This window comes from Hemicordylus capensis, chromosome 3 (assembly GCF_027244095.1).
Source record: "Hemicordylus capensis ecotype Gifberg chromosome 3, rHemCap1.1.pri, whole genome shotgun sequence".
NCBI lineage: Eukaryota > Metazoa > Chordata > Lepidosauria > Squamata > Cordylidae > Hemicordylus > Hemicordylus capensis.
The window spans coordinates 231,050,548-231,077,274 of NC_069659.1; the positions used below are offsets into that span (position 1 = coordinate 231,050,548).

Below are 26,727 nucleotides of genomic sequence, written 5' to 3' on the forward strand. Positions count from 1 at the left end.
TTTTGCACTCGGTTGTCTTTATTTTTTTCTCTTAATAAACTTGGACAAGCAAATATTTAAATTTGCTTGTCCAAAACAGATTTGCCAAACAAACAAAACCCTCACCCCATATTTGTCTCTATGCAGAAATGTGACATGTGGAACAAAATACATCTTGATGATAGCTGAAATATAGGAACATTTTGTCATTTTTTGCTGTCCTCTGCTCTTGTGCTTTTAACAGCAGCTTAATATACATACATTAGGAGGTGCTAAATATATGTTGTGAAAAACATATGGATTACTGGATGGATTACTGCATGGATTACTGTAACAAAACTCTGTAATTGGAACCTTACTGATTTAGCCATGGAGGGCCCTTCACTATCAAGGCATTTCAAGCAGCCTGTTGACAGCTTTCCAGCAACTGTATTTGTCTTGATGATATAAATTGTCAAGTACAATTATGATTCATATATTTATGGTATTTATTAGTTAACTCCGCTCCTAATTTTTTTCTCCTGTCGCTTTCCCCCAACTTGCTTTCCCTTAACTTTTCCTGTTCCCCCACCTTTTTTCTCTTTAATTTTAACAGCTGCAGTCCACATAACAGGATGAAGCCAACAGATGAAGCTTTTCAGACCAGAATTATTAAGAAAGGCTTTATTTTATTATTTTTAGTTTTTATTTATTTGATTTATATACCACCCTTGCTTTGTTTATAATGAACCTATCATAGCTGATGAGAGCGCAAATATCCCTGCCCATGTACGCTGGCAGTAGTATTTAATATTTACGGCAGCAATGGAAATGGACTTGAGGTTGTAATTAGAGGCTTGCCTAATCAGTTATTTGTTGGATTTTGTCTCTTGCTTGTAGTGTTCGTAGCTATAAAGGGTATGGGAGCGTTAGCCATTTAGCAAATACGTGTAATGCTCAATAGAGGATAAACCCACTCGTTTCATTAACGTGAAATTACAAAAGTATTTTAAACAACGGTCTAATACTTGGTGGAAAGTGTGAAGAAGCTGGATGGTATTGCAGTGCAGATGCAGGACTCTATATATTTCTGGACTGCCTGGTGAGCTCAGGCAATAATGTGCTTTCGCGGCCTGTATGGAAATGACAAGGGACCTAAGCTGGATCGGTTTTATTTATCGAGGCCCAGATCCTTTCCTTGGGTGTAGGTTTTGCTGCCCGATAGTAAAATGGCGCAAGGCTCGCCCTCCACCTGCAAGGAAAATGGCGACAGAACGCAGCGCCGTCCCGTAAATCAACTGACAGCATTTTTCCTCCGTTCTTTGCTTCCTTCGTCGGGTTTTCCACTATCGGGATAAAAAGCCCTCCTTTTGACACATGCGCACTATTGCCGCCTCATTGTTTTGGAGACCACGTCTCCATGTTCCGGTGTAGTAGTACCACTTTTCACTATCGGAAGTTTATCAGGAAAGAGCAGGAGGAAGTAGTGAAATCTGATGTGGTAGCGGAGAATAAGGCGCCCCTAGCCGGTCAGAAAACCCTACAGTGCAGGACTCCTTGATGGATAGGGTGAAGTGGGACGACACGAAGGGGGCGTTGAGAAGGAGGAGGCAGGAACGCTGCTGCTACCGGCTCCCCGCAAGGGGCGGAGCAGCAGCAGCAGCAGCCGCGCAGCTCCGCGTGAGGCATGGGTTGGCTGTTCCGCTGCTCGCGGCTGCAGCTCCTTCCACCGGCCCTGCGGATAACCGGCCTCCGGCTGCGGGCGCCGCTGCTCCTCCTCCCTCGCCTCTGCCCCGCGGGCTCCTTGGCCTCCCCCGCCTCCCCCCGGCCGCCGGCCCTTTCCCCGCAGCTTCGCTCCCTCTGTCGGCGGCGGGGCCAGCCCGGCGCAGCCTCCTTCCCCCCCGGCCAGGCCCCGCCCCACTTCCTGCTCAGGGCCGCCGCCGGGGCGGAGCTCTTTCTTTTCACGCCGGCTTCGGCCCAGAGCAGCCGCCTTTGCCACCACCTCAGCGGTGAAGAGTCCCAGGAAATGCCCGCAGCCCCTCGACCCGATCACCAAAGCGAGGACGAGTTCGAGCCGGAGAGCCTCATGGAGCCCGAGACCGCCCTGGAGAGCCGCAGCGGCAGGAAGCGCAAGGTAGAGCGGCGAAGAAGGGGTGGCGGGAGGGCGGCCGGGCCTCGTGGAGGCTCGTGGAGGCTGCGAGCGGCGACGTAAGCCCTGCCGGCAGGGAGGGGCTAAAGGCGGGGGCAGCCCCCGGAGGAGGCCGCGGCCTTTCTTCGGGACTGAGGAGCGGCCTGCTCCACGCTTGTGCCGGGCCTGCTGCCGCTGCCGCCGCCACGACTCCTGCCTTGGCCTAGAAGCGGCTTTCTAGAAACCTCAGCTGGGTTTAAACTTGTGGCGCGCCGAAGTAGCTCGGGGAGGAGGGCCATTGCGGCGCTATCGCCCCCCCTTCCCCCCATCTCAAAATCTAGTACAAATCTGGCGAATGCTTGGTTGGCACTTGGTTGAGCAGGCAAACGTGCCAAGTATCGCTTCGGCTCCAGAACTCACTAAGGGTGTAACTTTCAGTACTCTTGCTAGAGGGTAAGTCCCGTTGAACTCCAGACGTGCTTCGATTTCTGAGTAAATACAGGATCGTGCTGTAAATCTCCTTTTTGGAGAAACCACATCATATCGGAAAATACAGTCGACCTTACAAGGCGATTGTAAGAACTTCTGAACCATATGGGGTGCTTTGAACAATAAATATTACTTAAATACTGCATTTTAAAAAAAAGTCTCTTTACTCCTAGTTTAGCACTTAATAGTAAAGGGGAAAGTACTCTTGTACATGCTTAACATGCTTGCTTAAATACATTATTCTGCCTTGTTATGAATAAATACTGTCCAAGACTGAGGCCCAGTATCAAAAGCAGGCTTGGGTGTGTAAAAAGCCCTGGAACTTCTGAAAAGGCAAGGGCTTCTTCATTATCTCATTTCTAGGTAGTTGTCTCTGCTAGAATAGCCTCTACTATTACCAAGTTACAAAAAAAGAAAAACAAAAACAAAACTACAGTGCTAATATATACAAGTTCTATTCTGAAATTGTACCTGTATTCAGATGTCAATATGGAGGTACATGTTTTCGTGTGAGTGGCTATATCTGTGTTAATTTTAAAACTGAATCTGGGTACCCCTAAAATGTCACCTTAAGTGGCGCAGCGTGGAAATGCTTGACTAACAAGTAGAAGGTTGCTGGTTTAAATCTCCGCTGGTATTATATTGGACAGCAGTGATATAGGAAGATGCTGAAAGGCATAACCTCATACTGCGTGGGGGGAGGCAATGGTAAGCCACTCCTGTATTCTACTAAAGAAAACCACAGGGCTCTGTGGCTGCCAGGAGTTGAAATTGATTTGATGGCACACGTTACCTTACCCCTAAAATGCAGGTAGGAAGTATATCACTGTTCCTGTATTCAGCCTAATGTGTAAATAACTGTTCTCATCTACAGCTCTGTACACAATGCACAGGTTGCACAAGTGTTAAACATAACGTGTAGGCCTACAGTTGTCACACAGAATGAGGAACTCGGAATAAACTCTTTATCAGAAGTGAGTTTCCAAAAAATTTCTCTGATAATTTACATAAATCCCCTTCATGTAACCCTTCATGTAAAATTTGAATAACTATTCTTGTTCTAGTACCTTACTACTATGCATGGTTTGAGATATGATTTAACCTGAATGTCTCCCAGAAAAGCCAATAAATTACTTAATAAGTGTTTTTGTATTTCTGTTGTATCTTCATTAGATTAAGCACTTATGAGTGATAATGTATCAAATGTAAGGGAGGAGAAAAATCTGAAGTTCTGTGTAAAGATAAGAACGGCCCTGCTGGATCAGGCCCAAGGCTCATCTTGTCCAGCATCCCGTTCCACACAGTGGCCCACCAGGTGTGGCTGGAAAGCCCACAGGCAGGAGCTTGAGGGAATGACCTCTCTCCTGCTGTTACTATGCCTGCAGCTAGTATTCAGAGGCATCCTGCCTTTGAGGCTGGAGGTGGCCTATAGCCCTAAGACCAGTAGCCGTTGATAGATCTCTTCTCCATGAAGTTATCCAAACCCCTCTTAAAGCCATCGAGGTTGTTAGCTGTCATCACATCTTGTGCCAGTGAATTCCACAAGTTGATTATGTGTTGTGTGAAAAAGTACTACTTTTTGTTGGTCCTAAATTTCTTGGCAATCAATTTCATCCATTTCAATTTCCCTGTCCACTCTTTGGATCAGAAGTAGGTGGAAATAGCTTGTGTGCATGCGCACGTTGGGCACGTGCGCAGCTCGCATGCAAGCGGCTTCAGGTCCAAAGAGTGGAAGGAGATACGTTGCCACTCCACCTGACTGCTTTTCAAGTGAGCACCGGTGGGGGGAAAGTGGAGGGAGGGATAAATGCACCCTCCCCCACCCTTCAAGTTGTCCCATCTCCACCTTCGAACCCGCCCCTGCCAGTTCTGTGCACATCCCTATTCTAGATATCTTAATTTAGATGTTAACTGAAAGCCAAAGCTACCATTATATTTATTAATTTTTGTTATTAATGACTCATAGTCATGTGCACGGACTGGTTCGGAGGCCATTCTAAAGGCCTCCAGACCGGTCCGGACACGGGGTGGTTTTGGTTCGGGAAGAATGTCTGGGGGGTTCCAAAAAGAATAGGGGGGGCTTTACTTAACCCTCCCAACAACCGTGCTGTATTTCTCCGAGTAATCGGGCGGCAGGATAGCTCCCTGCCGCCCCCTTCCCCTCCCCTGCCGTGGCCTTCCCCTTTGCCGGTCTGGCTGCAAATGGCTTCTTAGAAGCCATTTGCAGCCAGACCGGCAAAGGAAACGGCAGCCTTCAGGGAGTTCTCCGCCGACCGTTTTAAAGGAGAACGGTCGGCGGAGAACTCCCTGCAGGCTGCCGTTTCCTTTGCCGGTCTGGCTGCAAATGGCTTCTAAGAAGCCTTTCGTGCGTGTGCGCGAAAGGCTTCTTAGAAGCCATTTGCAGCCAGACCGGCAAAGGGGAAGGGCACGGCAGGGGAGTTCTCCTGCCACCCTCTCTTGTGACTTGGAATGGGAGGGGGTCTTGACTTCTTGCAAGCGGGGACTACACAGAGCGGATCTTCTTAACGATGGATCTTCGTAACGATGGATTTACTTCACGATGGGTCTGTTTGAACGCCACGGGTCTTCTTGTGGGCGGCCGCCAGCCGAGCAGGACTTTGAAGGGGGCGGCAGGGAGCTATCCTGCCGCCCGATTACTCGGAGAAATACAGCGCGGTTGTTGGGAGGGTTAAGTAAAGCCCCCCTAGTCTTTTTGGAACCCCCCACCCCAGTGCCGGACCGCAGCTCTGCGGTTCCGTGCACACCCCTAATGACTCAGTCCAGCAGTTGCTTCTTCTCTAGCTGCCGTGGGTTTTTTTGGTTAGGACTCGTGCATTTCTAACTACTTAGCTGAATAAGCTTTAAAACAAAGAAGCATGACCTTGAACTAGAATCTTGTATTCTTGGGTTCCTGTGTGCCTGATTGACCATGCTGTTAATTGAGTGGGGGAGGAGAAGAGAATAAGGCAATGTTTGTGCTTCAGTGATTATTTTTGTTTCAGTTTCCAGAGAAGAAATTGGCTGTAACTGCATAGTGGTGTATTTTAAGGAGGTTGTTTTCTGTTTGTCTTTGCTTTTCAGAAGGATAAAAAAAGATAAATCTAAAAAGGAGAAACTAAAAAAGTAGACATCCCAACTAGAGGAAGATGAGCTGTCTGATGCTGAATTGGAGCCTCCCAAAACAAAGAAAACTAAGAAAAAGAAAGATGTGGTTGATGATATAGAAGACATAATTGCAGAATACAAGACATCTCCTGTCAATAATGGGGTGACCCATTTGAAAGATCATAGTCATTCTGGTGAAGAAGCAAGTACAGAGTATGACAGTGATCTGGTGAGATTATATCTTTAGACCTTTTATTTTATCTATTTAAATCGATCAGTTGTGTTGAACGGCAGCATGCAGCAGAAGCCTTTCTGATTCAGATAATTAACCCATGAACTAGGGCAAGGTGAAGTCTTTAAAATGGAATAGAATAGCCTTATTTCCCCATTCACGTTTTTAGTATGTTCAGATTCTGTTCAAACTTTCAGTGCAAGTCCATTGGTGATGGAAGAACATGTTTGCTTTGATTCACATACTAACATTGCACACATGGGGTGCAGGATACTTCTAGTCGGCTTAAAAAAAATTGCATTATGTTCCTCATTTTTTCCTGAAATGTTTGAACTCATGAATTTGTACCAAGTGCAGTAAACACATCCTTTCTTTTTTATACTGAATCAATTTATTTTTATTTAATGTTACAGGAATTGTCTGCAGAGCAAAAGGAAGGAGATTTTGCTAATGTTGGTATTTCTAAAACAACTGTTGACCTTCTCAAAGGTACATTTTTAAAAAGTTTATGGCCTGAAGCAAAACGTTTTCTCTTCTCCCACTGTCTTATCTAGACCTAATTATGTCTGGTAACCTGTGATAAATGGGCAACAGAACAGTAAGTGTAAGTGCAAAATGATGCATATTAAGGTATTTTTAAACCAATTCTATAAATATGTGGGTGAGTTCTAATTTGGCTGTGACTACCTGGAAAAGAAAATAGAGGAAACTTAAATGAAAAGAGCTCAGTGTGGTGTGGCAGTGGAAAAGGCAAATTCAGAGTTGGGCATTATTAGAAAATGAAAATGTCATGTATAATGCTGTTATGTAAACCTGTGGTCTGATCAAGGCCAACAAATTCTGTCATAAAATTGTATAAAACTATCATGGAATCACTTAATTATGGAAACACACTAACACATTAGATTAAAGATGACTAGGAGTTTGGCAAAACCAGACTTTTTATGCAACTTAGTATCTATTTCTAAATTATATTATATTAATTAATCTCCTCAAATCAGAGTTCCAGTTGAGCATAACCAAATCCTTATTATATAATCAGATGACAAATGTTTTGAAATGTTTTCTTTGAATATTGCTGTGTCCCGCCCGCGTCCACCCCCCCACCCCCATTTTAATGTCTTTATTAAAAATGTGTTTGAAAACTTTTTTCAATTGTTTTTTAAAGTTATAACACTAGATTTCTGGGTTATCCAGTGCAATTGATTGTAATAGGTTTAGGAGAGAATAAAGAAAATACTGTTCTACACAATGCCATAGTTTATGGGATGAATTTCCACGAGATGTTATGGAGATCACCAGCTTAAATAACTTTGAAGGAGGGTTAGACAGATTCGTTGAGAATAGATTTATCAGTAGCTATGGTAAACATAAAGTGTGCTGTCAAGTCTGTTTTGATTCCTGGCGCCCACAGAGCCCTGTGGTTTTCTTTGGTAGAATACAGGAGGGGTTTACCATTGCCTCCTCCCACGCAGTATGAGATGATGCCTTTCAGCATCTTTCTATATTGCTGCTGCTCAATATAGGTGTTTCCCACAGTCTGGGAAGCATACTAGCGGGGATTTGAACTGGCAACCTTCTGCATGTTAGTCAAGCATTTCCCCGCTTCGTCGTTAGGTGGCTTAGTAGCTATGGGCAACATCCCAATTATGTTAATCATGGTTGTCACACTGAAATTAATAAGACTTAAATTAGACATGATTAACTTTGATTTCAATGGTGCTTAGTCTGGATGTTGCCCTATGATTAAGCAGAACTACCAGTATAGCATATGGTTTCTGTTAGAGATAGAACACTGGAGCAGATGTACCTTGATATAATTCAGCAAGGCAATTAATTTTAGATGAAATGCATGAAGGTTTACATCTGTTTTCTCCCATATATGAGTACAAGTTAAGAATTTCCTTGAGTTGTGATTATTTTTTTGCTTGTGTAAGAACATATGGATGATGGTCAGCTGTTAAATCATGATGAATTTACATTCGTCCACAATAAAATCCTAAATGTGTGTTTCTACAGCACGTGGAGTTAGCTATCTGTTCCCAGTGCAAGTAAAGACTTACAAGCCCATCCATGATGGCAAGGATGTGATAGCCCAAGCTTGGACTGGAACTGGGAAAACGTTCTCTTTTGCTGTTCCTTTAATTGAAAAACTCCAGGGAGATACCCAGGAAAGAAAAAGAGGTCGCACACCAAAGGTAGTTCAGATACCACCAGGCTGTAAACCTCTTTCCAGTGATTAAAATGAAAAGTTATGTTTTTTCAGGGCTCTAACAAATAAGTTGGTCACCTGCGTGATACTTTGAATTACATTACACTGTTGCACATCTGTCTTTGTTCATTACATTACTGCTGTTAGGGAAATTACTTTCTCTTTGTGGATCCACAGATGCTTGTAAACTTCTCTTTAAAAAATCAGGTCTACAGTTCCCCTGGAGGGACAGCTGAATAAGCTCTTTGGTGACTGAAAATAAGTGATACTGCAGTGTTGAGGATGGTTCCAAAACAGAAGGGTTAAAGAGAATTAGCTTAACCCGCACAGAGCATCTGTGCACTAGTACTTGATTGCTCCCCTCACCCCCTGCCACAGCCACACTCACCTCAGAGATCTCCTTACCTGAGCCTCACTCCTGTTCCTCCATCCCATTGCTTCCATCCCCCTCACCCCTCTTGGTTGCGGTTGCAGCGTTGATGGCGCCTATTGGCCAAGCTGTAGCCTCCTGTCTCCAGAGACATACTCATCACCCAAGCCCTGCTCTTGCTCCTTCCGACAGGAGGAGCAGCAGCAGCAGTTGACCAGGCCACCACCATGGCGGCTCGTTCCCCCCAGGCCGCTAACAGGTCTGGGTCCGTCCCTTGCCTCCCTCCCTCCACCAATGGCCTCGGTAGCCCCAAACAGCAGCAGTGGTTGATTTGGCCTTTCCTTGCTACTGCCGCCGCCATGGTCACTCACTGCCCTTAGGCCACTGACAGTTACAAACTCTATTCCATTACACACATGCACTCTCTCCCCACCCCCCACGTATGCGTGTCAGATCTTCTCAAAGCATTTCCACCATATAAGGAGAAAGCCTGCACCTACTGGATGACACCCAAAAAACTCCATGTTATGAGGGAAATTCCATGTTATGTTGTGCATCAGAATCTCCAATTCCAAAAAAAGTGCACCACCCCCAGAGCCATGTAGAGGTGGGCACTGCTTGTGAGGATATCTGCTGTTTTCAGTCAAAGAGGGTGGGCTTTTCAGAGGAACCAGAGGCCTTGGAGATGCCAGGAAAGATGCAATAAGGACACCTGGTAACGGTAGCTCCACCTCCTCCCAGCACTAGAGATGCGCATGAACCTGTTCGGAGGCCCGTTTATGGGCCTCTGAACAAGTTCAAACAACCAGCAGTTCAGCCAGTTAAAAGGCGCGGGGGTGGGGGTACATTTAAGGGCAGGGGAGAGTGCTCTTATTCCTCCTGTTGCGTTTCTTCCTCCAGTGCTGCACTTTCAAATGGTCCAGCGGAGCAGCAGCATACCTCCCTACCACCCCATTCCCTGGTTGGACCAGAAGTGACAGGAAGTACCTTGTGTGCGTGTGCATGTTGGCACAAGCGCACGCCCATGTACATGAGTGCAACGAGTGCGCAAGCATGCACAATGCACACGGGGTATTTCCTGTCACTATCCCACAGGGACAGTGCAGGGTAAGAGGAAGACTACAGTTTCCAAGTGCCCCTAAGTGTCTTCCCAGCATTCCCTTCACATCTTAACCAGCATTTTTGCGACTTTCAGTTCTGCTAAAAGTCCCTCCCCACAACACCAAGGGTGCAGTGATATTACATGTGATATGCAATAAGATATAATTCTGGATGGTATCCTAAGGAATCCTGATTCCTCCTCAGTAGTCTCCTGAATTTCCTGAAAATCTGTTCCTGATGAGCAGGGAACTCTCTGGAACAGGATTGTAAGGGGTACAGAGAGTTACAGGGCTAAAGAGAAATGGGTAAAGATTGCCTCTGCCCTTGCACGAACAAGCACCTTCAAGTCACACATGAGGCACTTCGTTAGTGGATACAATTGGGGGGGTGCCCGGACCAGTCCGGAGGCCATTCTAAAGGCCTCCGAACTGGTCCAGTTCCGAGCCGGTCCGGCAGCTCGGCTCGGAGGGGGGTTGTAGCTTTAAGGGTGGGGGGTAGCACTTATCCCCCTTGCCGCTCTTCCCCCTCCGGCGCTGTGAGAATTCCAAAAGTTTCTGGGGTGGCAGTGTTCTTCCCTGCCGCCCCTGGCCCCGTCGTTAGCCCGCTCACGCTGCAATAGCCTCCACACATGCACCTGTTCCGATGTGTGTGCGTTCTCGCGGCGGCCGCGCGCGCTCCCTACACGTCACACGTCGACGTGTGACGTCTGCAGAGCGCGTGTGCGCACTCGCGGCAGCCGCATGCGCGCTCCACAGACGTCACACGTCGCCGCCCCAGAAACTTTTGGAGTTCTCACAGCGCTGGAGGGGGAAGAGCGGCGGGGGGTAAGTGCTCCTCCCCCGCCCTTAAAGCTACAACGCCCCCCCCCGTGCCCATCCAGACCGGTTTGGAAGGATGCACTCCTAGATACAATCCATCTCTATATATAATTCTCTAAGGTGTACCCCGTGGCTAATCCCATGTGTTGTATCTCTTGCGAGAGTTCACAAGCAGAAGCACCTGATTGGGCAGTGAGGATTCCATATGCAGATAGGCAGGAGGAGCCTGTGACGGTTAAAGTCAGTTGGAATGCAGCTGTTACTGGTCAGAAGATGTTCTTGACTGTAGAGGAGCAGATTCTATCTATATATAAAAGGATAGTGGGCAGGGGTCTGCGAGAGAGGGGTCATAAGGGAGGTAAGAGCCCCTTCAGGAGAAGGAGCCTGCTTAAACAACAATGAGAACATCTCATTGTTCTTGTTGTCCTACTTCACTCTAGCTTCTATGCAATATCTCTTGTGCTTAGAGAAATGTGGTGCAGTTTGAAAGGAACCTATAGGGAATTGGTGTCACTTGAAATCAGAAGTGAAAACTACAGCCCAATCCTGTGCATGTTTTGTTGGAAATAAGCCCCAGTGTGTTCACTGGGCCTTATCCCCCATGTTAATGTGCATAGGATTGTAGTATTAGAGTAATATATTTCTAAAGCAAAGAGAATTAATGGAAGGACAAAAAAACTAAATGAGAATTAGGGTGCACATCTTGGTCTACTTACCAAAGCAGTTTCTATTTCAGATCATTTAAACTATTTGCTCTAGATATGACCTTGCCTCGTTTAGAGGTAAAGCTTGTAGAGGTGATATTTGAGTTCTGCAGCAATATTTCAACTTCACGAGGCTCTTTGTCAAAATCCTTGATACCTTACAGTTTTATATGCAAATTATTACTTTCCTTTCAGTGGACCTAATTTGAAATGTTATTGACATCCTGGCTGGAACTCCAGGCCGGATCAAAGACCACCTTCAGAATGGGAAGTTGGACATATCCAATCTAAAGCACGTTGTCTTGGATGAAGTTGACTAGATGTTGGACATGGGTTTTGCTGAACAAGTAGAAGAAATCTTAGCCTATGCTTATTTAAAAAAAAAGGTAAATAATGCATCTGTTATATCAAACTTGATTACCCTCTTGTGTCTGGAGCTGTCTGCAGTTCATGTTTTCTGGCCTGAACTGCATATCCTGTGCGGGGCTAAAGTGCAGGTGGTCAGTGCTTGTGGTGGAAGGTTGACCTTGAGAGCTAGCCAGTCCTTTCTAACATGGATTATATGCCACAGGATTTCAGTAGTAAAGCACAACTGAAATTTAATAGGGAATCCAGCTTGGACTTGATTTAACTATAAAAATTGCATATATAATTTTTAAATATTATATAGGAATATCTAGTCTCTCACATTGCTTGTGAAATGCAATGACATTCTGAAAAGATCTATTATAGGATTATTATCCTAAGTGAATTTCAGGAGTGTGTTTCAGCTAAAACATCTTAAAATTAAGCTGGGAGAAAATGCGCATCATGTGCAATATGGAACAGCATATAAACTACACATGTGTAATCAATAGGTTTGCATTATTTCTTCTATCTGTTTCTGTCTTAAATAGTTTGAGTTGTATCCCAAGTGTTCAGAGTGTGAGTGTGTAAGGTGATTTCCTCCTTTTTGACTGATTCCTGCTGCAGCTCTTGTGCCATGTGCTAATTTGCCCCCCCCCCCCCCCGCCGTCCTTATGAGTGGATTTTCAGGGAGCCCAGAGGGCTGGGTAGACTGGTAAAAATAACTTCTCCCCCTTCTTTACCCTTCAATACCCGTTGAGAATTGGCAGTAGGTATAGGCACACAAACTTTCATTTAATCTTTCTTTTTGCTGCCTTTTATTTGTGTTTTGTTTTGCCTTTGTGTCTCACAACTAATATGACTGGAAATTTCCTTATTTTCCTTATGATGGAAATTATTAAATAAGTTTAACTTCATATGACACAAGATTTGTGTGTTACAGATTCTGAAGACAATCCCCAGACATTACTCTTTTCTGCAACTTGCCCACACTGGGTTTATGATGTAGCAAAAAAATACATGAAATTCAAATATGAAGAAATTGATCTTATTGGAAAGAGGACTAAAAGGACTGCTATGACTGTAGAAGTAAGTAATTCCTTCTGGTAAAACAAGGTTAACTTTGTGCAGTCATAATACCATTTTTACCTGAATCCAAGACTAGTCTCCCCCCTCCCCCTGATGTTAGAGATCAGGGTCATCTTAAATCCAGAATCCTCTTCCTTTTGGGTAAATATAGATATAAAAGGTATTTAACCTCATTTTTTAAGGGGCTTGTCTTAAATCAGAGTCATCTTGTATTCGGGTAAATATGGTATGATACACTTAATGTTTTAAATCTGTTAATGAATATGTTGCTTTATTGGTCTCTTCTGCTCTTCTACTGCTTATCAATCCGCTCACCCATGCTACTTCTATTTCCTGATAGCGTTTGGCTATTGCGTGTCACTGGTCCCAAAGAGCAGCTGTCATTGGAGATGTTATTCAAGTCTACAGTGGTAGTCATGGTCGGACTGTCATCTTTTGTGAGACACAAAAGGATGCAACTGAACTGGCCCTGAATTCCTCAGTAAAACAGGTATGATGACCCTCCATGTCTGAGAAGGATTGTTATTAATGTATCTAGATGGTTGGGGATGAGCTGGGAGTTCACAACTAAACGACTCCTTGAATCCAAAAACTCTTATTCTTACCTGAAAAGACTACTTATGTCAGAATGCTTTTAAATTCGCACAAATGGGGTTAATTGAGCCTTGTCAATAACTGACTTGAACACCCCTCTTTGTGTTATTGACTGTTCATTTTGTGTCAAACATTCATTTATAGAGAGAAAAAACAACTCTTCCTGCAAATAATTGAAGCAATTAAATGAGACATCTTCACACAACTTGAGTGTCACATTCCTTGTAACTTAATAGCAGGAACTGAATCTTTATCTGCATTCCATTTGAGTCTGATTGGCTCCTCCCCACTCTCTCACCCACCCTCACTCCAGTTCCATGTCTGGCTGTAAATCTCGATCTGACCTGATCTAATCCATCAACCGCAGTATATTACAAAGATGTGTTCATGACCTATATCAGTTGTATCTTTGATTTCAGTCTATGGGAAAGTGGTATTGTGAGCAGTAGGTCATGTCATCACGTTCCTGGAATGTATTTCAGTAGTTTTTGCTGAAACTCTTGGCCACATAGAATGGTGTTAGCAGATGCAGAATCCCCAGATGTCTTGGTTGATCTTGGGTGCCTCACTGATGTGGTTATCATTGTAGCTGTTTTCATCATGGTTCAGTCTGGGATGGTGTCCATGCAAATAGGGAATTAAAAAATCTGGATATAGTACTTTCCATCAAAGGACAAAAAAGTAGAAAATGGTGCAAGTCAAGGGCACTTAAAACTTTGGAATACAAAATGTCTGTCTATATTATGGAAAAAATAAAAATGTCACTTGGTCAGTATTATATCTACTTTTGTTTAATTAACTTTGTTTTGTATACTTAGGATGTACAATCTTTACATGGTGACATTCCACAAAAGCAGAGAGAGGTCACGCTGAAAGGGTTCCACAATGGTTCATTTGGAGTTCTTGTTGCAACCAATGTAGCTGCCCATGGTTTAGATATCCCAGAGGTTGATCTAGTAATACAGAGTTAACCACCAAAGATAAATTACTTGTTTGGGATGGGAGGGAGAGAACACAATTTAATACCTGCATTTGTGTACATATTGCAGAGCAGAAGCAGCTTGCCTGAAATGATGCAAGAGGTGGGAGTGGCTGTGGTCTATAAGAATAACCTTTCCCTTACCAGGATCCCTGTTAGTGTCGGACCATATCGAATGTGTGTAAGACTGGGGACCAGGGATAGACTGGGACTTCTGTTGGTGTACTGATTGCCATGCTGCTCAATGGAGTCCCTAACTGAGCTGATGGACTTGGTCTAGGAGTGTTGAAGTCCCCCAGGCTTGTGGTGCTGGGGGACTTCAATGTTCACTTTGGGACCAATTTGTCTGGGGCAGCCCAGGAGTTCAGAGCGGCCATGACGACTGTGTGGGACTGTCCTGAGTAGTCTTGGGGCTGACACACATTGCTGGTCACACACTTGATTTGGTCTTTCACTCTGATTAGGGTGGTGTTCCGTGGGTGGGGAATCCTGTGATTTCCCCATTGTCATGGACAGACCACCATCTGGTTAAGGTTGGACTCACAATCACTTCCCACCTTCACTTGGGCGAGGGACCTATTAGGATGATCCGCCCAAGAAGGTTATTGGATCCAAGAGGATTTCAAGAAGCCTTGGATAACAAGTGTCGGCTCTGCCAGTGATCCTGTTGATGCCCTGGTGGAGAATTGGAACAGCAAACTCACTGGGACAGTAGACATGATTGCTTCTAAGCGTCCTCTCTGACGTGCTTCAAAACTGGCCCCTTGGTATACGGAAGAACTACGGGGGCAGAAGTGGCGAGGTAGACAACTGGAGCGCAAGTGGAGAAAGATTCGCCTTCAATCCGACAGATTGCAACATAGAGCTCATTTGAAGACCTATGCTCAGGCAATATGTACGGCAAAGCGATTTTTTTCTGCCCTTATTGCATCTGCAAGTTCACGTTGAGCGGAGTTCAGGGTTGTGAGAGGGCTAGTGAGTGCCCCTCTTCCCTTGAATCAGAATCTAGAACCATCGATTACCCGCTGTGATGTGTTTAATGAATTCTTTGTGGAAAAAATCTCTTGTATTCAGGCTGACTTAGACTCCGTCTCCACAGTTACTTCAGTGTCTGATGTGGAGGTGTCCAGCAACTCTTCTTGTGTGATTAGGTTGGATCAGTTCCAGTCTGTGACTCCTGAGGATGTGGACAAGCTGATTGGAATGGTGCAGCCTACCACCTGTTCTCTTGACCCTTGCCCGACATGGCTTATATTATCTGGCAGGGGGTTTGTTGTAGAAGGCCTGGTAGAGATTATAAATGCGTCTCTGAGGGAAGGTAGGATGCCTCCTTGTCTTAAGGAGGCAGTTATTAGACCTCTGAAGAAACCTACCCTGGATCCCTCGGACGAACAACTACAGGCCTGTCTCCAACCTTCCGTGGCTGGGCAAGGTAATTGAGAGGGTGGTGGCCTCCCAGATCCAGACAGTCTTGGATGAAACTGATTATCTTGACCCATTTCAAACTGGCTTTCGGGCTGGCTATGGGGTGGAGACTGCCTTGGTCGGCCTGATGAATGATCTCCAATTGGCAATGGACAGAGGAAGTGTGACTCTGTTGGTCCTTCTGGACCTCTTGGTGGCTTTCGATACTATCGACCATAGTATCCTTCTGGAGCGTCTGAGGGGGTTGGGAGTTGGAGGATATGAAATGGCCCCATTTTCAGATCCTGTATTTTCAGTACAGCTTGTAGGCAGTGTTCCCTCTTAACCCTTTTCATCTCTGTGTGGAATGAGTTTTGTTCTAGAGGCCAGTATCAAGGCAACGTGTGCGTACGTGCATTCAGAGTGGGACCTACCTGATTCAATCTGAGCAGGAGCTAAAATTATCTGAACGGACATAAACAAACATGTACGCACGCCTTAGAGGGAACACTGTAGATTATTCTTGGAGAGCTTGATTTCTTGGTGTTACAGGGTATATGATGGTGAGATAGCTAACTAACATTTGATATAATTCATACACTTTGTGTGCTTCTTGACAGTCTGTTGTTGTTTGCTGTCTTATATGTCTCTATGCTTTTTGGCTTAAATGTGGTGCTTGTTAATGAAAAATCCATAAGAGAATTGTTATGTAAAGTATGTAGAATCTTATATCCATTGTTCTGGGGGCACAGGCCGAGCTGGACGAACTGGGATATGTATCTGTTTCTATCAGCGCAGGGAAGATTTTCAGTTAAGACAAGTTGAACAAAAAGCGGTAATTATCCTTGGGTTTAGTATCATTCCTGTGTTGAGTATCTAAGAAACAGCGTACATCTTTCGGGGTTCCTTTTTATTTAAATTACATAAATGTTATGCGCTTAGTGCATTAAAAGGTACTATGGAGATCTTAAGTGCTGTTTATGGGTACAATCATCCCTCGCCAATTGTGACCAGTTGTCCATGTTCTAGTAGTGGCTACATGAGTCCAGTCTGTCTCAGGGCACCCCCTTTCACCACTCATCGCCCAAACTCATGGTAACCATGGATGCATCCAAGAAAGGCTGGGGAACATATCTAGGGGCCTTGAGAGTGGCAGGACTATGGACCAAAAGAGAGACACGGAATCACATCAACTACCTGGAGCTATTAGCTATTTTTAATGCTCTGAGAACTTTTCAACGCTGGATACACCACAGACGAATGTTGGTTCTGATGGGCAATACAACAGCCTTCTCATACATTAATAGCCAGGGAGGCACTGTCTTAGGACCCCTACTTTGCCTCTTGATGGAGCCTGGTGTGTACATGAAAGAATTTAGCCAGTGGCAGACCAGTTTTATATAGGTTTTTAAACTTTTAAATAGAGACACCATTTTTATATCTAATTTTTTTTGTACTTTTAATTGTGAGTTGTTTTAATTTTATTGTAAACCACTTTGGGATTATTTTAATGAAAAACGATATAGGAATGCAATAAATAAATGGTGTTAGATGGAAATTGATTATTATTCTGGCTCCCATAGGGGCATCAGCAAGGGAACATTTGGTAAACTTGGATTTTATTAAAGCTGTAACTGAACCACAGTGGGTAACCTCCAGACTAATTAGTCATAACTAAGCACCATTGAAATCAATTAGATGAGTTAGTCATGACCCAAATCCCATTAATTCTAATTGGATTTAGTCTGGATGTTAACCAGTGGAACCTTCTTGAAGTTCTTTATAAATTGTTTTTTCTAACTGTTATCAGTGCTTTGGACATGTGTCTCATGCTATGCTGGCAACTCATATACTTGTTTCTTTCACTGGAAAGCTCTTGCTGCCCCATCCCTACACAAAAATAAATCAAAGCAGTTTAGAAATGACAGACCAAAAACTCAAGAAGAATACAATAAAGAGAACAAAATTAAAACAATAAATACAGCATTCATTAAAGCAGTAAAATAGACAGCAGTATAAAACTACAAGCCATCAGTAAAACTAGAAGAGGATATTAAAAATTGACAAGAATAAAAAATGGACTTCACTAGCAATCTAAAAATTAGACAGTGAGGAAGTTCCACAATCTTGATGCCACCACTGAAAAGTGCAGCACCTGTCTTTTGTGCATGCTCACCTGATTTGATGAGTGTATAGTGCCTCACTGCAAGTAATATGCCATCAAATAAGAGGAAAATAGTTCCCACTCTGAAGAGTCAGTCTGGAACTTAAAGATAACCCATTTGATGTAAACCACCCTGAGCCAATTTTGGAAGGATGGTATATAAATCAAATAAATGAAAAATGTATTAAATACTAGGCATCTCATATGTAGACAAGTTGTTCCTGTAAGAACTAATCTGCCTACGTTCCTTTCTCTCTAATCTTAGTAACCATCTTCATGTTAGCTCACTTCAGCCTTAAATCTGCCATCATGAATTGGGGTGGATGACATCATCACAAACTACATTGTTGAGGTGTCCCTATGTGTCACTCACTACAACTGTACCAAATTTGGTTCAAATCAGTTAGAAACACGGACACACACACCCCATGCCAGGTGATCTCATAAGCTTACTTTCCTTAAGGAAAGTAGGCTAAAACAGTGTTGCATGCTTTGGCTGCAAAATAGCTTGTCATGTCTTGGTTAAAACTTTTAACAGCCAACCAATGATAGCTTTCTGTTTTGTTCTTTTATGGTATACATGTTTCATTATGGTTTTTTTTAAAGGGTTATGTAACTATGACACTTCAGTGCTCAGTAGAAATGCACACTATTGGCTATGCCTGGCGAGGTCTGAAAGAGCAGCTGGGTGAAGATATTGACAGCAAAGTGGCCAGAATGCGATTTCTCAAGGGGAAGATGGTAAGGATTATTGTCCTGTACACTTTGTGCGTATTGATAACTGGACACTTTTGCATGCATATGTTGTGCACTTGAAAATGGAGGTGGACTTGGTATGGAATAAGGCAGTGGGGGCAGTCTTTATAACTGGAGATAGTAGATAGAACATTGGACCTATCTGAGTTTGGATTCTTGTGTAGGCATGAATTCATTTGGGTGGATATGAAGAAGTCCCATTGACTTAAGCCAGATTTCCTATAATGTCTAAAAGGAACATTAATAATGTGTACTTAGGATGACTATGAACAAAGAGAATTATTATACCTCCCTGTCGCCGACACGCCCACACAGGCGTCTGTACATGCATGATGTGCAGGCGACTTCCGGTCATATCCAGAAGACAAGGGCAACGGGGCAGCAGGGAAGTATATTGCCTCCCTGATGGGCATTGAGAAACACGGACGCCAGCGGGGGGAAAGCGGCGGGAGGGGTAAGTGCACCCTCCCCCTCTCTGACTTCCACCACTTTTGAGCCTCCCCGCCACGGTTCTGTGCACATCCCTACTGGTGACCACAGGGCCCTGTGGTTGCCTTTGGTAGAATACAGGAGAGGTTTACCATTGCCATCTCCCTATATCGCTGCTGCCTAATATATGTGTTTCCCATAGCCAGGGAAACATACCAGCAGGGATTCGAACCGGCAACTTCTGACTTGGTAGTCAAGCCATTTCCCTGCTGCACCATTAGGTGGCCTTTATTTGATACTAGGTGACAGAAAAATAAAACTGTTTGTGGTGGGCTTGCTAATTCAGTTTGTCACGGATGTGACACTTTTGATGAGAGAGAGAGATGCTTGCCAGGAATGCGTATCTTGTCTCAGGCTTTTCCTCTCCCAGCAAAATGAACTCCTATGGTGTTAGGCTAGGCTAATCCAAGGTTTGTTCAGACAAGTAAAAAAGAAGTTGGATTTGTTACTCCTCTAATATGTCTTTATTACTAGTTATCAAAATTCAAAGCTCAAACATTGATATGCACATCACTCCATTAGAGGTTTTCAGTTTCACAAGACTGCAAGAAAAAAAGATGCCAAGGAAAATATGACAAGCTTGAAAATACAAAGTAGTTTTTTTCCTTCTTGGAGGGGCTTGCTAAAGAAACAGCTTGCACAGCTGATGTTTCCACCCCAAGCGTCTCCAAGCTGTGTTAGTGGTTCACTCTAGATCTTTCCGTTCTGCTCCAACACGTTGTTTCAGGCCTTAATTTAACAATTTCACACTCACTTTCCCTCCTACCAATTCAAAACAAAAAGTCAATGCTCAGATTGCTCTGACTGAGGGAAGAAATGAGGGCCATGTACAGAGTGCACAACAGGTGCTGTACTAAGCATAAACAAGCGCTCACACAAAGACTGCACAAAATGGCTTAATCATTTGGAAGCACATACCAATTCCACCTCAAAGGGACATGTTCCATAAGAAGTTTATTACTTGTGATTAATATAAATGATTAACAAATCCCCTTCTTTCATTTGGCTTGTGTACTTTAAGAACCGACACCCAGTGTTCTCTTGAGGCAAAGTATATTTTCTTGTTATTCATGCTATTTTAAATGTACTTAGAATTAGTACGTTGACTAGTCTGCTTTAATACAGTTCTGTATAGTATTATTAAAGGATGTCAAATGCAGGAAGCTTTAATAGAACAAGCATTTGCTGCTACTGCTTGAGTGCAGTGTTGTCTTAGCATCTAATGCATGAAAATATATTTTGTTCTCCAGAGAGTATTTCAAATTTCTTCATTTTGTGACTTATACTGGATCTCTCTCTCTCTTATATTTAGAGTGTGTGCTTTGATATTCCTACAGCTGAGTTAAGTAAAATACAGGTGAGGTCTTATTACTGAATGGCTTTCAGAAGCTTTTTGTACTATTGTACTGTTTGATAGTGAAAAATGAAAACCTGAATATCAAATTAAAATGAGGAGATTGCATTTGAGTTAATAATACAACTCCAATTTATCTTGCATACTATTACCACAAAACAAAACTGTTGTCTTTAGACTTGAGTAGCTTCTGATACCTGATTTATCAATTTAATAGATTTGGGATTTGATAAAACATGACATAGTACAATCTAATATTTTCAGGGGTGAAATGGATCTCCTTTATTATAGCAGTAACCTTTTACCAGAGTTTTTGTTCTCTATTACATGTGGATAATATCTATAGGTTGAATCCACAATTATCATTATTCTGGATTCAGGAGTCCTTGTTTCAGAGTAAGGACAACCGTGGATAGTATCCTACATTTTCAAGAATTTCTAACATAGAGACAGTGTACATTATTAACTTTGCAAATGTGAAATGATATAAAAAGTATTGTCTAAATACTGAGAAAATGGGGTATAAGTTTTGGAATGGATTTTTACATGGTAGTTGATAGCTGTTCTGGAAATCTCCCTATTCCTGATGAAGCCAAAGGTATGAGATGGTATATTCGTAATGATGACTGACTTTGCTCCCTTGTAGTTTTATACGCCTAGATTCTTACTGGAAAAAATGCTATTTTTATAAATTGCTGACTTGCACAAAGATCAAAGTAACACAAGGCTTCCTTTTAATTAGCAAATGTGGCAAGACTCAAGACGTTGGCAACTTGTGGCAACAGAATTGCGTGAGCTTGAAGAATCTCCACGTGAGGGTGGTCGAAGTGGTGGTTCCGAATTCAGGAATGGAAGAAAAGGTGGCAACTTCAACAGGAATGATCCAGTGAGACCCGAAGTTCCCGATGCAATAAGAAAATGTCAGAGTGCCAGCATTGTTGTGCATATGGTCACTGGGGATAACATTAATACAGCTTGTGCAATAGCTGTAAAATGTGGCATCCTTCAACCTGGGGATAACTTTTTATGCTTGGAGGGGAAAGAGTTTAATAGACGAATACGCAGTCCAGTAGGGGAGATAAAACAAGAGCTTTTCGACTAGGTTTGGCCTACTCTTTGTGTGCTTACAAGGTCCTCGCCTACTGACAAGTACAACTTAGTAGAGGGGATCACTAACAGCAATGTCACCAAACAAAGGCAAGTGGTAGCAGTAACTGGTGATGGTACGAATGATGCGCCTGCATTAAAAAGAGCGGATGTTGGCTTTGCAATGGGTATCGCTGGAACAGATGTCACTAAGGAAGCTGCTGATATCACTCTAACAGATGACAACTTCTCAAGCATTGTAAAAGTGGTTATGTGGGGTAGGAATGTATATGACAGCATTTCCCTAATTTATCAGCTTGCCGTTGTCTTCACGCTTCTTTTTGCAGGTGAAACATTATTTAATATAGAAAATGGACGGAATGCAGCGCCAGAGGGCCCACCGACTCAGCATTACACAATTGTATTTAATGCCTTTGTAATGATGCAGATTTGTAATGAAATCAATGCACGGAAGGTTCACGGGGAAAGGAATGTTTTCGAAGGAATTTTTACAAATATCATCTTTTGTTCTGTCATTGTGGGAACTGATTGTACAGATCCTCATTGTTCAAGTTAGAGCTGAACAACCCTTTAGTTGTGCAGCTCTAACACTAGAACAATGGCTGTGGTCAATCTAGGAAGAATTTATGCTTTCTGAAGGAAGTTAGTGAGGAAATTGTTGAAGCAGAAGTAGCTGAAGAAGTAACAGAGATTGACTATGGTGAGAGGGAATTGCGTCGCAGTCAGCTTCTGTGGGTTAGGGGCCTAACCAGAATACAGACGCAGTGTAGAGTTATGAATGCATTTCACTTTGCACTTTGGGAGTGGGGATAGATTTGGAAACCAATAGGCTAATTGGAAACCAATAGTTTTGTTGTTGATAGTTGTTAATAGTTGCTTTGTTTACAAGCAAAGATTATTCAATAATAAAAATGCTAAAAACCTTGGGAGTGGGGATAGATTTGGAAACAAGAGGCTACATTTTATTGTTGATAGATGTTAATAGTTGCTTTGTTTACAAGCCAAGATTATTCAATATGAAAATGCTACAAACTTTGGGAGTGGGGATAGATTTGGAAACAAATAGGCTACGTTTTGTTGTTAACAGTTAATCTTTTTTGTTCACAAGCAAAGATTATTCAATAATAAAAATGCTGAAAACTGTCTTTACTCCTATTGTTTAATTATTTAATAATGTAACAGAATAACATTATTATATACCAAATTATTAACATAGTTTTATACCAAAATAATAATTAATTAAGCATAGAAAGAGAAACACTTTAGACCACAGACTCTACCTTCACCCTGGTATATACTATACTCTCCATAATTCTTCTATTATGGCCTTCTTTTTGAATTTTATAATAAGTTATTTGCAATTGACAATCCTCCATTCGGTCTAGCTCGAGGAGATTCTAAATTTCATCTTGGATCCACTCCTTGAGATGGGTCAAGAAGACATTATATGGACACAGTTTTCCCATTAGAGTGCACAATAACAGTTGAAAACTAATTCTGCCAAGCCTCTCCCCATCACACAGCTTTTAAAGGGACAGATGGCCTGTCCAGAATGGAACCTGACAACTCACCCTCTACCTCTAGGGACTCAACAACCAATAAGCGATGTTTCCAGACAATGGTATTTTTGCACTGTGTATGTGCCGTTATTACTTGACGTACCCCCACCCCCGGACCCATGACATGGCAGGAAACCTGAGCTTGCCAGCAAATGAACACTCAACAGAGAACTGCAACCAGTCTCCACAGAACCAACTTGAGTGCTGGTGTGACTTCCGGCCATGCCCCTGACACAGACTGTGGTGCCATGAGACTGGACCAGCCAGGGCAGCTCCACCTCCCTGGCCCTCACCCCTCCTTCCTTTCTTGCAGCTGCTTACTTTCTGGGCCTGCTGAGGCTGGGGTTTCAAAGCCCTGTCCTTGGCACATCCAGAAGGTAAGCAACTGCATGGAGGAGAGGGTGGCATGCAAAGGAGGTGGAGTTGGCTTGGATAGCGCAGCCCCACTGTTAATGGAACTGATGTAATCACTTGGGGGAAGGCAGTAGGTGGCACGGAGCTGGGGAGGCCATTCTCATGCATGGTGGGAACCGTGCTAAGGGAGCCCAGCCCGGTTTCCAAAGCTTAATTCCCTTCCCCCCCCCCCGCCCCGTGCTCTGCCAACCGCATTTGTTTGGCCGAGTGTCACTGTGCCACAGTAACTCACGAGCAACCTCCTGACCAGGAGACTAGAACAAGCCTCCCGGCCACTGTACTCACGTGGGGCATGCTGGGACCTCCGAGGGCCTGGAGGCTCCCAATCCCTGGCGCCCCAACCGGCTCAACCAGCCGCCCCAACTGGCTCCAGAGCTGGCAATTGTGTGAGCGGCCAATCCTGTCTGCTCATCTGCAGGGAGAGCGGGTCAAGCCTGCTCTCCCTGCAAAACCCTCTTAAGCGCCTCACACTGCTCATGTGGAGAGCCTTAGGGAGTGGCAGACCAGTGAAGCAACGCCTGCAGGTGATGTGGGCAGGTCAGAATGCCCACACTCACCACCCCACGGTGCAGGTGCTGCCTGGAGCCATCACCTCATCTCATCTCATCAGTGAGCCACCCCACTTAAGGCTTTCTGTTACAATAATGAGGATGGTCATTCTTGGGAATTCATGGACACAGTGAGGCAGCAAATGGCTGGTACCCACAAAGCCAGCTACGGTGTCACTGCCCCCAGCATCCCTGCTGCTTCGAAGATGGTTTTTCCCCCCCTTTTCCTTTAAGTAAAATCATCTTTCTCTAGTGCTGGCACACACCCACAGTTCAGAAGAAAAACCAGCAAACACCTCCTGCGGCCACAAAGCAAGCAAGCTATTGGTGGCCTCAGCTCCACCTTTTTCCAGGGGTGGATCTACAACAGAGTTCCTCTGTGTTTTTTACATGCTCTGCCCAGAGGGGAAGGGCCACCATGCTCTCCAGCTGCTGGCTTCTGCAGCACCCCACCCCAGATCACTGTCCAAGTTTCAGTGTGTGACTCCTGTTGATGTGAATAAGCTTCTTGGAGCATTGCAGCCTATCACCTGCTCTCCTGACCAGTGTTCCCTCTAACAGGGATTCCAAGATGTTGTTGACTACAACTCCCATAATCCCCAAGCAAAAGCCATTCCCAAACAATATCTCGGAATCCCTGTGAGAGGGAACTCTGTTCCTGACCTTTGTCTGACGTAGCTTATTCTATTCTATCCATGTCTGGCAAGGGGATTGTTGTAGAAGGCCTGATAGATATTATAAATGCTTCTCTGAGGGAAGGCAGGATGCCTTCCTGTCTTAAGGAGGCAATCATTAGACCTCTTCTGAAGACACCTGCATTGGTTCCTTCAGAGTTAAGCAACTATAGGTCTGACTCCAACCTTCCATGGTTGGGCAAGGTAATGGAGAGGGTGGTGGCCTCCTCCCAACTGCTCCAGGCAGTTGCTTAACTCTGGAGGAAACTGATTATCTAGACCCATTTCAAGCTGGTTTTCGGGTGGGCTATGGGGTAGAGAGTGCCTTGGTCGATCTGATGGATGATCTCCAATGGGGAATTGACAGAGGGAGTGTGACTTTGTTGGTCCTTTTGGATCTCTCGGCGGCTTTCAATACTGTCAACCATAGTATCCTTCTAGAGGGTCTGACGGGGTTCGGAGTGGGAGGCACTGCTCTACAGTGGTTCCACTCCTACCTCTCAGGCAGATTCCAGATGGTGTCACTTGGAGACAAAATGCAGCAGCCTGGTTGGTCTCTGCGTCCTCTCGAAGAGACTATATTACTCCTATATTAAAAGACCTAGTCCGGCTACCAAGAGGTTTCTGGGCAAAATACAAGGTGCTGGCTATAACCTATAAAGACCTAAACAGCTTAGGTCCTAGGTATTTAAGATAACATCTTCTTCAGTATGAACCCCATCACCCATTGAAGTCATCCGGAGAGGTTCGTCTGCAGTTGTTCCCAGCTTATCTGGTGGATGCACGGGGTGGGGGGGATTATCTGTTGCCACCCCGAGACTCTGGAATGTGTGCCCTGCTGAAATAAGAGCCTCCCCACCTCTGACAACTTTTTAAAAAGTGTCTAAAGACACATTTATTCACCCCAACATTTAACCAGACTTGTGGTTTTAAATAGTTTTAAAGTTTTAATTCCAGTTTGGACAGAACTATCCAATCAGCTGCCCAGTTGCATGAAGAGGAACACGGAAGGCACATCTTCCCACCCCCCACCTGGCACACCATTCCATATATTAACCATGGAACTAAGGGTGGTTTGGATGGTCCACCCCATGTGACTATTTGGGGACAAAATGGCACATGTGCATGCACACAATCTTCTGCACAAGATTAATCAGCCAAACCATCTCATCTGAACTATATCTCTACCCTAACATGGCTGCACTGATGTCTGTTTGGTACAGTGCTCGATGAACTTTATCTCATCTAGGAGTAGGGGTGTGCACGGAACCGCAGAGCTGTGGTCCGGCACTGTGTGTGGGGTTCCTTTAAGGGCGGGGGAGGGTTTACTTACCCCTCCCGCTGCTTTCCCCCCTCCAGCGTGCGTATTCTATGTAGTAATTGGGGTGGCAGGATACCTCCCTGCTGCCCCTTCTCCCACTTGAGTGCAAAAAGCTGCATGGAGCCTTTTGCGCACGCGCATGTCATGCGCACATTTCATGTCTCCCCAACGTGCACGTGTGTGGCCGCTCTAAGTGTGGCCACACTATAGTTTTGTATAAGGGCATTATAATATTAGCAATTTTATTTTCAATCCCCTTCAAAACGATCCCTAGCATGGAATTGGCCTTTTTCACAGCTGCCGCACATTGAGTCGACACTTTCAACGAGCTGTCAACCACAACCCCAAGATCCCTCTCCTGGTCAGTCACCGACAGCTCAGATCGCATCAACTTATACTTGAAGTTGGGGTTTTTCATCCCTATGTGCATCACCTTACACTTGCCAACACTGAACCGCATTTGCCATTTTGTCGCCCACTCATCCAGTTTGGAGAGCTCCTTTTGGAGCTCCTCACAATCTGTTTTGGATTTCATTACCCTAAAGAGTTTGGTATCATCGGCACATTTGGTATCGTCGGCACATTTGGCCACCTCGCTGCTTACCCCTGCTTCTAGATCATTTATGAATAAATTAAAAAGCACCGGTCCCAGTACAGACCCCTGGGGGACCCCACTTCTTACTTCCCTCCATTGTGAAAACTCTCCATTTATCCCTACCCTCTGTTTCTTGTCCTTCAACCAGCTAGCAATCCACACATGTACTTGTCCCCTTATCCAATGAGCGCTAAGTTTTCTCAGGAGTCTTTGATGAG

General features: G+C 44.2%; 1 pseudogene; it reads left to right on the top strand.

The window, feature by feature from the left end:
- The first annotated feature begins 5,119 nt into the window (after positions 1-5,119).
- LOC128350564 (nucleolar RNA helicase 2-like) lies at positions 5,120-22,543 on the top strand (annotated as a pseudogene).
- Positions 22,544-26,727: the final 4,184 nt, after the last annotated feature.